Source organism: Corythoichthys intestinalis, chromosome 19 (genome assembly GCF_030265065.1).
Source record: "Corythoichthys intestinalis isolate RoL2023-P3 chromosome 19, ASM3026506v1, whole genome shotgun sequence".
In the NCBI taxonomy this organism is placed as follows: Eukaryota; Metazoa; Chordata; class Actinopteri; order Syngnathiformes; family Syngnathidae; genus Corythoichthys; species Corythoichthys intestinalis.
The window spans coordinates 11355007-11370148 of NC_080413.1; the positions used below are offsets into that span (position 1 = coordinate 11355007).

A 15142-nucleotide genomic window follows, 5' to 3' on the forward strand; every position below is an offset into this window, starting at 1 on the left:
GTGCCTTTGGAATCTAAGTTGCCGATAACTATCAATCAAGAATCTGAAGAAATAAAATGAGTGTTTTGTTGGATGACTACCCTAATTTTCGCACTATAAGGTGCACTGTATCATGGGATATTTACACCAAAAGATATTAACCGGTAACTTTATTTGACAGCGGCATCATACGACTGTCATAAGACCAAATGAACCACCATGCTTCATTGCTTCAAGAAGCTTCATTTGCCCATCACTGCTCCCTTGGGGGAGACAGGCAACCTATGCTGCCACCTGCTCTCAACACTTGTCATCCAACATGCCTCCTAGCATACATTGCAGGGCTACAGATGTAAATAACAATCAAAAATCATGTTCTGTGCGAAATATTTCTTCAGTTACTGTTCCAGTTCTTTCATTAATTGCTAGTTATGGTATTTGGTAACACTTTATTTGACAGTGGCCCCAGAAGACCAGAGATTTCTTAATGATATTGACAGGTCAGATTCGACCTTCAGTACGCCATGCTTTCAAGTAGGGGGCCATCCCACAATTCGCTTCAGTTATTCGCAGTCGGTCGCAGCAACACATGCAGCGATCCAACGCCGGATTTATGTTGAAAAAGTACGAGAGCTGTTCCGCATATAAACAGGAAGGATTGTCTCAGGAGTGATTTGTTTGAGGATTCAAGGTAATTATTATATTTTTCATACCATGCATGCATTTTGATACGTGAAAAAAAATCAATTATACTTCGCAATATTTACGTAAAATAAATGCTACCTGCGTGGTTTTTTTGTTGTTGCTTTTGTTATTTTTTTATCTTGATTTTATCAGGCAGTCTCATTGAGATTAATATCTCTTTTACAAGAGAGGCCTGAGCACAAAGAAACATTCACAAATATCAAACAACACAAAATACACTAACGGAAACAGTTACAATAATCAGTATAAACATCAGACAAAAGAGATTTAAAATCACCAAGATGAATGATTTCATCTTCAAGTCAAACTGTAGTTTAAGAGTGGTTTGCAATTCGTTCCATTTAAGAGGAGCATAGTAGCTAAAGCCAGTTCTGCCAACATTAGTGCGAGTGGATGGAATGTTTAGGGTTAAGTAGTTGGATGATCGTGTTTTGTAGTTACTGGATTTGAATGACAGGAGAGATGTGAGGTAGTTCGGAAGTTTGCACAGTAAAGTCTTATAGATGAATAACATGATATGGATATTTCTTCTTGACTGTAGTGAGGACCAACCAACGTTTTGATAAAGGGTACAATGATGAGTGTAGAAATTGTCATTGGTGATGAAACGTAGTGCACTGTGATAGACCGGTTTTAACTGTTGAAGAGTTGATGGAGCTTTTAACCAAGAATCGACACTCTTTTACCTCCATCTCTGATGACGAATTCAGGGATTTAAGCATTTATTCACAAGAATTTTCAACGGAAAAGCTATTTGATTACATATGGCGGCCGCCACATTGACTGACAGACTAGCATCGTACATTGATATATTTACGTAAAATAAATGCTAACTGCACTTTTTTTTTTGCTTTTAACCAAGAATCGAGACTGTTTAACGTCCATATCGATAAAGAACTCAGGGATTTAAGCATTTATTCACAAGAATTTTCCCCGGAAAAGCTCTGTTTACATATGGCGGCCGCCACATTGACTGACAGACTAGCATCGTACTTCAACATATTTACGTATAATTAATGCTAACTGCACATTTTTTTGCTTTTAACCAACAATCGAGACTGTATTACATCCATACCTATAAAGAAGTCAGGGATTTAAGCATTTATTCACAAGAATTTTCACAGGAAAAGCTCTGTTTACACATGGCAGCCGCCACATTGACTGACAGACTAGCATTGTACTTTGACATATTTACGTAAAATAAATGCTAACTGCATATTTTTTTTCTTTTAACCAACAATCGTGACTGTTTTACGTCCATATGTATAAAGATGTCTAAGATTTAAGCATTTATTCCCAATAATTTTCACCGGAAAAGCTCTGTTTACATATGGCGGCCTCCACATTGACTGACAGACTAGCATTGTACTTTGACATATTTACATAAAATAAATGCTAACTGCATATTTTTTTTCTTTTAACCAACAATCGTGACTGTTTTACGTCCATATGTATAAAGATGTCTAAGATTTAAGCATTTATTCCCAATAATTTTCACCGGAAAAGCTCTGTTTACATATGGCGGCCTCCACATTGACTGACGGACTAGCATTGTATTTTGACCTATTTATGTAAAATAAATGCTAACAGCACATTTTTTTTGCTTTTAAACAAGAATCGAGACTGTTTTACGTCCATATGTATAAAGATGTCTAAGATTTAAGCATTTATTCACAATAATTTTCACCGGAAAAGCTCTGTTTACATATGGCGGCCACCACATTGACTGACAGACTAGCATTTTATTTTGACCAATTTATGTAGAATAAATGCTAACTGCACATTTTTTTTGCTTTTAAACAAGAATCGAGACTGTTTTACGTCCATATGTATAAAGATGTCTGAGATTTAAGCATTTATTCACAATAATTTTCACCGGAAAAGCTCTGTTTACATATGGCGGCCACCATATTGACTCACAGACTAGCATTGTATTTTGACCTATTTATGTAAAATAAATGCTAACAGCACATTTTTTTTGCTTTTAAACAAGAATCGAGACTGTATTACATCCACAACTATAAAGAATTCAGTGATTTAAGCATTTATTCACAAGAATTTTCACCAGAAAAGCTCTGTTTACATATGGCGGCTGCCACATTGATTACCAAACTAACATCGTACTTTGACATACAGTATTTACGTAAAATAAATGCTAACTACACGTTTGTTTTTTTTGTTTTTTTCTTTTAACCAACAATCGAGACTGTTTTACGTCCATATCTATAAAGAATTCAGGGATTTAGGCATTTATTCACTAGAATTTTCACCGGAAAAGCTCTTTTTACGTATGGCGGCTGCCACATTGACTGACAGACCAGCATCGTACTTCGACATATCTACGTAAAATAAATGCTAACTGCATGTTTTTTTTTCTTTTAACCAAGAATCGAGACTGTTTTACATCCATATCTAGAAAGAATTCAGGGATTTAAGCTTTTATTCACAAGAATTTTCAACTAAAAAAGCTCTTTTTCTTTGATTCCACTCGGTCAGCTTTCAGCTTGCAGTCTATGATAAGACTGTCATTAGACAATCATAATTATGACATGACAGTGTCCTGAGCATTAATGAATGCTTATAGCAGATGTCATTTAGTGTTATTAACCGGTAACACTTTATTTGACAGCGGCATCATAAGACTATCATCAGACCAAATGAACCACGATGAAGCTTTGAACCAATTGGCTGCAAAGCTTTATTGCTTCTAGAAGCTTCATTTGGTCATCACTGCTCCCTTGGGGGAGACTGTCAACCTCTGCGGCCACCTGCTGTCAACACTGTTGTTGTCCAACAGGCTTCCTAGCATGCATTGCAGCGCTACAGATGTAAATATCAAAATTCATGTTCTGTGCCAATTACTTCTTTAGTTACTGTTCCAGTGGTTTCATTGGTTGCTAGTTATGGCATTTGGTAACACTTTGACAGCGGCGCCATAAGACAATGATATTTATGACATGACACTGTCATGAGCATTTATGAATGCTTATAACAAATGTCATTTAGTGTTAACCGGCAAATGATCTCACTTTTGAATGGATGTAAAAGATCCAAGCTGGACTCAAATGGAGTTAGTGACATAATTTTCCGGACACTTAATGACATAAGCATTCAGTAATGCCCATGATAGTGTCATATCAAAATTATGATGGTCTTATGACCGTCTTATGACACTGCTGTCAAATAAAGTGTTTCCTATTAACCCAAACAAATCAACAAATAAGCCGCATAGGACTATAAGGCACAGGATTAAAAAAGAACGAAGTTTCAATTTGAATTGCGAACAATGAATTTCTAAATTTCAAATTCTAACATTTAATTTTTCAGCATCAAATTTCAATGGCAAGAAATCTGTAGCAAAATACTAAATTGCAATATCTGGGTACTAACGGAGAAGCATTCGATCCCCGTTTCATTTCCATACTAACAACAAATACTACATGCGGTACCCCAACTTATAATTAATTAATGTACTGTAAGTCGTCATACTAGCTAAAGACATAGCTTAGCGAACGTCATTTGCTGTGAATGCTTTTTTTTCTCCGTGGGATGACACCATTAACCTCAAAAAGTGTCATATGACCAGTGGGTTGAACATAACCTGACTTCAGGAAGTCCGATGAAATGTGACTGAGATCGATTGCTTTTCCCTGGTTACTCGGATGTTGCAGCAGAATTTTTTGCAAATAAATTTTTGCTTAATAAATATTGTTTAGAGCAGGGGTCCCAAAAGTTTTTCCTGTGAGGGCCACATAACTTTTTCCTTCTCTGATGAGGGGCCGGGTCAGTTTGTAACAGAAAAAGTGTGACGATTGCAGGAGTGCCTAAATGTAAAAATGTATTGTTTTTCAGAAAGCCACAATCAAATAACCCTTCCTGAATTCTTCACGGAACAAAAGCAAATAAAATAAAAATAATATAATATAATATAATACAATATAATATATAGGGCTGTCGAAATGATCGCTTTAACGGGCGGTAATTAATTTTTTAAATTAATCACGTTAAAATATTTGACGCATTTAACGCACATGCCCCGCTCAAACAGATTAAAATGACAGCACAGTGTCATGTCCATTTTTTACTTGTGTTTTTTGGTGTTTTGTCGCACTATGCTGGCGCTGGGGTGCGACTGATTTTATGTGTTTCAGCACCATGAGCATTGTGTAATTATTGACATCAACAATGGCGAGCTACTAGTTTATTTTGTGTTTGAAAATTTTACAAATTTTATTAAAACGAAAACATTAAGAGGGGTTTTAGTATAACATTTCTATAACTTGTACTAACATTTATCTTTTAAGAACTAAAAGTCTTTCTATCCATGGATCGCTTTAAAAGAATGTTAATAATGTTAATGGCATCTTGTTGATTTATTGTTATAATAAACAAATACAGTACTTATGTATAGTTTGTTGAATGTATATATCCGTCTTGTGTCTTATCTTTCCATTCCAACAATAATTTACAGAAAAATATGGCATATTTTATAGATGGTTTGAATTGCAATTAATTAAGATTAATTCATTTTTAAGATGTGATTAACTAGATTAAAATTTTTAATTCTTTGACAGCCCATAACATAATATAATATAATATAATATAATATAATATAATATAATATAATATAATATAATATAATATAATATAATATAATATAATATAATATAATTAGGGCTGTCAAACGATTAAAATTTTTAATCGAGTTAATTACAGCTTAAAAATTAATTAATCGTAATTAATCGCAATTAATCGCAATTCAAACCATCTCTAAAATATGCCATATTTTTATGTAAATTATTGTTGGAATGGAAAGATAAGACACACGACGGATATATACATACAACATACTGTACATAAGTACTGTATTTGTTTATTGTAACAATAAATCCACAAATGGCATTAACATTCTTTCTGTTAAAGTGATCCACTAATAGAAAGACTTGTAGTTCTTAAACGATAAATGTTATAGTTACAAGTTATAGTAATTTTATATTAAAACCCCTCTTCATGTTTTCGTTTTAATAAAATTTGTAAAATTTTCAATCAAAAGTAGAGTTAATATAATAATAAGAAGAATAAAAATAGAGTGACCAAAGTTTTACGTGTATTTTGCATAGCTATTTTGATATGGAATGCCAGTTCATTTTGCATTGTTGTTTAAGAATAGGGCCTCATTACTATAGACTGCAGTGCTTTTCTTTTTGTGAATTTTTTTTTTTTTTTTTTTTTTTTGGAGAGATAGGATTATTATTTTTGTTGTGCTTTCACTAAACGATACTTACATTGGGGAGAGCAAGTATTTGATACACTGCCAATGGGTTTTCCCATTGGCAGTGTATCAAATACTTGTTCTCCCCACTGTATGTTTGTTGTGAAGGAGTTGCCAATAAACGGCGCGGTCCAAAGAACGCCTGTGTCCACTCGCCTTTACTGTATTAAATATATCTGTACATATCTTACCCAAAATACAACAAGAGACACATAATTGCCACTAAAAGAAAGAAAACTTACCGAAATATGTGTGGAGCACAAATAGCAATTTGCGTTGCATTGTGAATACAGCATAAACGTCTCACAACTACTAATTCTCCCACGTTTAGAAGAAATAACATGAGTATGGAACGGCGCTGCCCCCAAGCGGCCGGTGGCATTCTTTTCACTCTTAATGCCCATAAACGGCCTCATTGTGTAATCTGTTTGAGGCAATATGCGAGATGGTCATTCACCCAAGCGCCAGCAGAGGGCGGCAAAACTCTATAACAACAAGTGAGCTTTTCACTGAACAGTCATTTAAATCTGTCTGAGCGGGACATCTGCGTTAATTGCGTCAAATATTTTAACGTGATTAATTTAAAAAAATAATTAACGCCCGTTAACGCGATCATTTTGACAGCCCTAAATATAATATAATATAATATAATATAATAATAACACTATTAATGAAATCGATAATAACCAAATAACCCTCTCTGGGTTCTTCACAGAAAAAAGCCAGGAAATAAATAACACAATTGGAAAAAAAAAAAAAATTCAGGGGGCCGGACCAAATGTGGAGGCGGGCCATATCCGCGGGCCGTAGTTTGGGGACCCCTGGTTTAGAGGAATAACCAAGTGGCAGATGATGATCAGACACATGATTTAAGCATTAAGTTGATTTGCGTGGCAGTTTATAGTGTTACGCCTTTGTCATTAACACTAAGAGTCTTTCAGTAACTTTATGATGGCATATGTTTATGCCTTTATTACATTGAACAAAGGCATTGTTGGTTACTTAACTGAGTGGAATTGATAGATTAATAATGTTTTGAAGCCCTGAGCCCAATATTATTTTGCCACCACTTGCTTGCATCAATACAAAGAGTTAACGACAGAGCTTCAAATACATTGTTGCTCAAGTGAAGTGAAAAAGCAAGGAGGGCCCCAGTCAGTTACGCAGTTTTAGTTTGAAGTAGAAAACCACCCAAAAAACATGAGAACAATCACAAGGAGCTGCTGTAGGCCACAACTCACATTCGCGTGCTTACATTGTGAAGAAGTAACGCTACTCTTTCTCCACTACTTTGGGCTTCACTAGTCATTAATTTTTCCTCATTATTCTACATATTAGATTTTATTTTTGTCAGAGATGACAACAGTGGGCAGTTTGACCAATGAGACGTCGCAACAATAATCACATGACTCCAATACGTATACCAATCAGACTCAAGCTTCCCGTTCTATGATCACCCCGGCCTGTTCAATCACGTGGTGTCTTTAAAGCACCTTAAAAATATCTAAGTATATGACATAGAGCACTGCCGTCAACATGCCTCGAAAGCGCAGATTTTAATTTCTCTCCCAGTTTTTATTTGGCACAGTTTGACCACGGAAAACCGGAGCTATGATCCTTTTAATTTTATAATAGGAACTATGAAGACGCTATTCACTATTCAAACTAGGAACTATTTTCTCCATTAGAGGGTACTCATGCTCTTTGGAGAAATAATGCTTTATTTCTGTAATTTTTTGTGTGTATTTCTTTGGCTTAATGTGGTTGTGTAATAGGTTATAGTACAGTATAATTATAGGACTTTATGTACAGTGTTTGGACAAAATAATGGAAATAATTTTTTAAAAAATCAACAAAAATTAAAATTGCCTTTTGCGCAGTTACAGTCTAAATTCTTCGAGGTATTGTTTCATCCAACTTGTGAATTGTTTCCAAAGGAATCTTAAGCCATTCTTCAGTTGGAATACCCTCAAACTCTTTTAGAGACGATGGCGGTGGAAATCGACGTCTCAATTCAATCTCCAAAACTGACCATAAATGCTCAATAATGTTGAGGTCTGGGGATTGCGCCAGACATACGAGATGCCCAACTTCATTAGAACAATTATGTTCAATGATTATGATGCCAAAATGTTAGGTGTTTCCGTTATTTTGTCCAACCTCTGTAGATAACTTTGTGCTGAGAAAAAAAATCAAACATTGTAACAAATTACTAACAATCTTACTCGTTATTCTTTCACCACTTTTTTATTTGTATCAGAGTAAAAAATTTTAATGACTACTTTTACTTTTACATGAGTAATATAATTTTGAAGTAACACTACTCTTACATGAGTAAAATATTTGCCTACTCTACCCACCTCTGCTCATTAGGCCATGCCCTTGAAAACACTCATATAACACGCCAGTACTACAGTTCATACAATAATTACACTTTATAATGCCAGTGTAAGTATGTTGTTTTACTACGTTTTATCCAATATACAGTGATTGACAGCCGTTTAATGTTTGAATGTTCGGTTCTCTGACAAGATCAGAGCGCCGCATGCGTCAATCTTCGTTTAACTTGTTAAACAGTTGCTGCGTTGTGTAAGTGAGCAGCTGGGAGGCGTGAGTATTGGGGCTGATCAGGCTGACCGCTGCTTTTGTCACTCAATGAAGCATTTAATAAAGCCAAACATTTTTCTGCTATATTCTTGTTTAAAATCATAATTATTAAATTTAATGCTTAAAAACTATTTATTAATTTATATATACACACATACAGTACTGTGCAAAAGTTTTAGGCAGGACACCTGCCTAAAACTTTTGCACAGTACTGTATATTTTTATTATATTATGTATATACAGGATATACTGTATGTATATATTTTCCCTAAGTGGAAGCTTCCATGATCCTAATAAATTTAATAATTAAAAAGATATATATATACATATATATATATATACATATATATTTACATTTACATATACTTTTTTTTAAAATTATACTTTGGGGAGAAAAATTGAAAAAACATGTCACATATATAGGGTGATTCAAAACTAATGTGCCAAAACCATTGCGGCATATTTAAAAATAAATCAATCAATAAATAAGTTGCTGGATAAAAGTATTGTATAAAACTTTTTTAACGTTTTTATTTCATGCTATACAAGTTCTCAATGTGACGACCACCAGCAGCACGGACAATATCAAGCCAAAATGACTTTTATATTGTTAAAATTACTGTAGTTCCTTGTTAAAAAGACTTTTAATTGTAATAAATTAATTCTTTTTTTCAATTAAATAATTTTTAAATTAATTACTTAATAATTAATTAATAATTCAGTCGATATAAATGATTTTAAAATGAATAAATTCGTGATAATTTTGGCACATTCTTTTTAAATCACCCCGGATATATGTGTTCTATGTGTTTATGCAGATTTAGCAATGAAAAAAAATATTTATACAAATCTATATATGGCTGAAAACACAGACACGACTGAAAAAGCAGTTTCTGCTCTTGCACCCCTCTTTAAAATAAACTGCTGTGTTTTAAGCCAAAGAAACTGTTGTGTTTGATAGAACAATATGTCTATATGCTGCCATCGCAGATTCATGGGGCACTAAGGCTCCGAATTATTTTTAATTAGTCCGTTTTACCCTGAAAACCCCCGTTTACAGACCGCTTTTATTTCAACCCAGCCATAAAAAGAAGGTGAGTAATTATATTTATTATTCAAAATGTCTGTCATTTTTAGCTTACAATCATTCATTGATGTTTAAATTTTAGTTTAAAAAAAAAAACGACTTTAAAAAATTATTCACTCGCATATTTTAAACTTTTAAACAAATTACGTCACAATGAAAAAATGGCGTCTGTAAAAAAGTCACGGATATCTACCTCATAACTATTGCTTAATTGTATTTGTCTCATTTTCTCCGATATGTTAGATGATAAATAATTGATCCAAACAAATTGAAAAAAAAAACAACAACTTTTAAAAGCGTAAATATATGAAAAACAAAATCTCAACCACTCCTTGATGTCTGTGATTTCTCCATCCCGGCCCTTGTTATATTGCTATGTTTCAACCATAAAATCCCCCATAAATCCAGCTGTGGCCATTCACAGGTGTGTCTTGACACTCGGGGATACAAGTTTTTGGATGGAAACAAGGTTAGTACGCGATAATATCTCGTTAAAGTCATAAAGTCAAGTGCCAAGGGTTATATTATTAATAACACGAATACAAGACGTGAAAGGTGCTGCAACGATTAATCGATTAACTCAAGTATTCGATTAGAAAAAAAATATTCGAATTAAATTTTGCTGCTTCGAGTATTCGTTTAATTAACCCTTGAGAGTCGAAGGACGCGCCGGCGCGTCCTCAGCGCACGTCGTCTTTGAAGCGCCCTCACGTTTTAAATACGTCACCCACATGCCGTTGGCTGGTCTCGTTTTAAAGTGCGGAAGTTGCGGTTTACTCTCGTTATTATTTGAAGTCAATCGACCAATTAAAACGTGAGATATTGTCATTTAAGTTTTATAGTTTTATTGTCCTCTCAAAAAAACATTAAAACGCTGCATGGATCATTTGTTTGTGTCTATATTTCCATCATTTCTTGTCCTTTTTCAAAACGGAAGCTCCATGAAAAAACCACAAATCAAACGAACCCTTTCGAAGTCACAGTGGAAGCACAAAATGCGTTTTTTAAATAAATATAACTGCCATGCGAGGTTCCACCGAACGAGAGGGAGGAGTGTTCTGAAGCAGCGAGGTGGCGAGCCGACGGCCGTTTGGATCGAGCAGCGACTTTGTGTGACTTTGAGAATGAACGGAAAACTAAATTTAGCGCAAGCAATTGTGCTATTTGATAAACTTGAGGAAGAGGATGGTCCAAATTCGTCATCATCGTCTTCTTCGGAAGAGTCCTCGAGTGAAGATAGTGACGTATTTGAACACGTGGGTGACGCCATCGACGAGCAGAGGTAAGCAAACTCACTTTTTTTTTTTTAGGCTGGAAAAAGTTTCTTTTGATATTGCATGACAAAGTTAATTTTGATGCAATATAAGTGTGTGTTTGTGTATATAATAATAAAATGTGCATATCAGATCAAAGTCGTACGTGAACTGTGTGTATCCAAGGCAGGAATTTATAATTGTGGTGATCTTCTTTCTATATGAAGATTAGGGATGTAGCACATATTCAGCTATGGTATTCTTTCTATTGTCATACATATAGATTTCCATTATTATTTATTGCTGTATATATTTTTATTTTATACTTTATTATTTTCATAAATACTGACTTTTTTTCATGTACATTTATAGTGACAATGAAAGTAAAGTGAAATGAAAATGGAAGGGTGGAAAGAGGACCAACACCCCATGGAAGTGTGGGCTGTGTGATGTCGCCCTGTTTCGAATTCCAGGACGAAACTGCTTTTCGGAGTGGCATGCCTGAAAAAAATTTAACTTGTTTATTGTAAATATTTTTGAAAATACTTTTTTTCCCCCAATGTTATATATATATATACATTTTTTCCCACAATCAGTCTTCTCAATTTGTGTATATAAATGTGTGTTCAAGAAGCTTGATTGTGTGTACATAGTTTTCATCAGGTGATGGGCCGCAATACCTAAACTCATAAAGAGATGGCCTCTAAACACTTTTTGTGTTAGATGGTATATATTTTTTCACTGTTCGGTCTGCTGTATATAACCTGTTTTGACTAGAGCATGTATAAAGGCAAAAAACGCCTATGCTATACCTGTTGTTTATGTTGAATTGTCAAATATAAGACTATTTATTCTAAATTTTTTTGGTTGAATGTTCATCCTAACATGTTGAATAAATATTACAAAGTTTCAAAGCGGTTTCAAAAAGTTTCAAATTAAAAATTTTGACAAAACGATTGTGGAATTTTTGGTCTTTTTGGGCCCAAAATGATGATTTATAAATGGTCAGTGACGGAAACAACAGTTTGGACATGAAGTTCAAGGTGTCACAAAAAAAGGGACCAAACCAGGCCATCGTAAACAATTCTTTCTTTGAAATATAAAGGCAACTTCAAAGGCATGCAAAATCAGACAAAATAGGCCCAGACCTTAAAGGGTTAAAGTGTCATTGTAATGGTTTATTTTGAAAGTGTTTGCATTTAGTTTTATTGATTTGGGTGGATACACTGCCTTCTAGTCTGCCTCAATTCACATAGCTGAATCCAGGTGCTCCCTGTTAGGACCAACCTAAGCTAAATTTTGTTTGAGCTAATCTTTTTTTTCAATGCATTCGTAATTTAGTTTGTTGGTATATTTAGCCTATTTTTGTGGGAATATGTGTCTGGACCATTTGTTAAGAGCATTGTAAAAAAGTTAGTATTTTATAGCATTTAAACTAGCAGACTTTTGCGATGTAAGTTAGCCAATTGTTCTTTTGTTGTACATAGATCCTCATTTATTTATTTTTTATAACATTTGAGGCTGAGCTCAGGTAATTTAATTTTTCATGTTCCTTATCCGATTACTCGATTATTCGAACTAATGGTTTATCGATTAATCGACTACTGAAATAATCGATAGCTGCAGCCCTAATATATATACGTACATATATATACATATATTCATTGCTAAATCTGAAGAAATATATAGAACAGACAAATTTTTTTGTGGGGGGGGCGCTATTTCGCGGTTTTTCACTTAGCGCGGCGGTTTCTCGCCCCCATTAACCGCGAAAAACGAGGGATCACTGTAGTGCTATTTTCTATATATTAATGGGGTAGTTATGAAACAAATTTAACACTTAGATCAATGTGTTTCTATCTTAATGTATACGCCTAGCCTCTGTTAAGTTTAGGAAACATTATTTCACGCTAATTTAACACATATAAAAAGGTGAATTGAGCGACAGGAGGTTTAACTTGCATGCAACAGGCAGACAGATGGAGTATGTACACAGGTGCTCGTGTCCAGTTACGTCACAGTGGACCCCTCCTGCAAAGTTATCAGGGCGGGTCGCTCCACGTACGCGACGTGCGCCTGCCCCACGGTATATAGTCACGCGTGGATACCCCTTTAAAAGCCTCACCATGTTGCCATCACATGCTCCGGCGGCGCGCGAGTAGGATGTAGACGTCAATTCTTCACCTCCAAACAATTTGGAGTAAAACAGATATCATTTGCCAGCTTTTAGACTTTTCCATTCGGATTCCGGTCGAGCCTCGCTCGCCTCACTGTCTGCCGCCTGGGCTGTTGTTCGGCACGTTGGCCGGAGGCGGCTGCGCCAAGCGAGAACCTCCGTGCACTCGGCTCCGTTTAGCGGCTACAACCGAGCCGAGCTGCCCGAGCGGAGCGTACTGTTCTTGGGGAGGTGGAAGTAGTGGAAGCGCCGCTATCCGGAGCTCTGAGTTTTTGGAAAAAACAGTTCAAACGATCGATTGAGCGAGCGAGCGATCGTGCGGAAGAGGACTCGTTGGATCGGATTATTGGGAAGCGGCTGGACCCCCGCACCAACGAGCTCGAAACGGCTGCGAGGCTCAACTCCATCGCGGTAAGTCCTCCGGTATTTTCTCCTCTAGTCATGGGCCTCTTAACAAAGTCACGTCTCGAGGTCGTTTCCAGACATAATTCTGTTATATTATTAATAACACGAATACAAGACGTGGAAGGTACGAGATTCCCTGGGAGTGGTAGTCTAGGACTTGTTTGTTATCCCAGTGCACCCCCACCAGCAGCAGCAGCTTCACACACATTTTCCTCCACCCGATAAAGTGCAAGACAAACACTGGAGTAATAGAGCGAAATGAGGCTAATTAGTCTGTACAATCTCATAAAACACTGTCGGAAATGCAGCGGGAGTCCATAGTGTAACCCATAGGATTAATTACTGAATTATTGTACCTTTTACTTGGCCAAAATGGTACTGGTGTGCTGTAAAAGTCAAGTGCCAAGGGTATAGAAAGGGACAAAAACAATGGAATCCTGCCAGGTGTGTCTTAAATCAAAGGTATAAAACATGAAAAATTGGAACCTGGAGTAAATAATTAAAAAAATGCACATGGAAAAAAACATTAGATCCCTACTGAATAAGAATTCCTTTATCTGTATATCATTTGACGTTTTAGAGGACCACTTATAGTCCAGGCAAGGGCGTAGGTTTGGTCTCAAAAATTGTTAGGGACGATCAGTGGCGGACTCAGCAATTTTGGCGAGCATATCCAGGGGCCCTCTTCATGGGTCAGGGGTTAAAAAGGTGTGAAGGGTGTGGAGGAAATATGCTCCGGTACACTAGGGCTGTCCTAAACGACAAGTTTTCTCCTGATTAGTCAGCCGACTATTTTTACGATTAGTCGACTAATCTAATGATTTTCTTTTTTTCTTTTTTTTTTTTACTAATTGAGCAATGACATTTTTGTTGACGCTTATTAATTCACAAAACCATTTTGGAACACTTAAATTCTTTATTAAAGTACAAATAATCATGTAAATAACAATAATTAATCACAAATAAACAATGAGGTTAAATGCTGATAGCATTTACTAGTGCAAAAGAATGGAAAAGTAAACAGATTCAGTATAATTATTAGCATAATAACCGATCGATCGGGTCCGATCACGTCATTTTCAAAGTATCGGAATCGGCAAAAAAATATCGGACATGCCTTTTTTTAATATATATATATTTTAATTAAACCGTTTTCTAATTGTATCTAACGTTACAGACATAATGTGTTACACTCTTCCAGAGTCTTTAGTTTAAGCTTAAGGTAGGGTTATCAAATTTATCGCGTTAACGGCGAGAATTAATATTTTTTACATTTATCACGTTACAATATTTAACGCAATTAACGCATGCGCTGCATGACCCACTCCCGCATTGTCGCATTCAATGTATAATGGTGCCGTTTTACCCATACAGTATATAGAGCTAAAAGGCAGCGTAAAATGAGTAGAGTGAATTTTAGCAGCCTTTGGAGCCTTTATTTAAATGGCTAAAGCCTTACAATCTCTCTCCCAGCGATTAGAATAATCGTGGGAAGCAATGTGGGGAAGAAAGGTAGTAATTGATCTTTTTCTTAACACCCTATGTTATCTCCCAACGCAGGGAAGATATATCAATTGGTACCATGACGCACAGTCATGGTTGCAGTTCCCATCATGCATTTGGGCAGAAGTTAAATGGCTACAGTATCATTTACTGAA

At 35.6% G+C, this 15142-nt stretch overlaps 1 protein-coding gene across 1 annotated transcript in view; it reads left to right on the plus strand.

The window, feature by feature from the left end:
* Positions 1 to 13062: 13062 nt before the first annotated feature.
* The window catches only part of LOC130907984 (bromo adjacent homology domain-containing 1 protein), a 43949-nt gene continuing 41869 nt past the window's right edge, over positions 13063 to 15142 (plus strand). The window contains exon 1 of the mRNA XM_057823555.1: positions 13063 to 13490. The gene's annotated coding sequence lies outside the window, so the exon portion shown is untranslated. The remainder of the gene's footprint in view (positions 13491 to 15142) is intronic.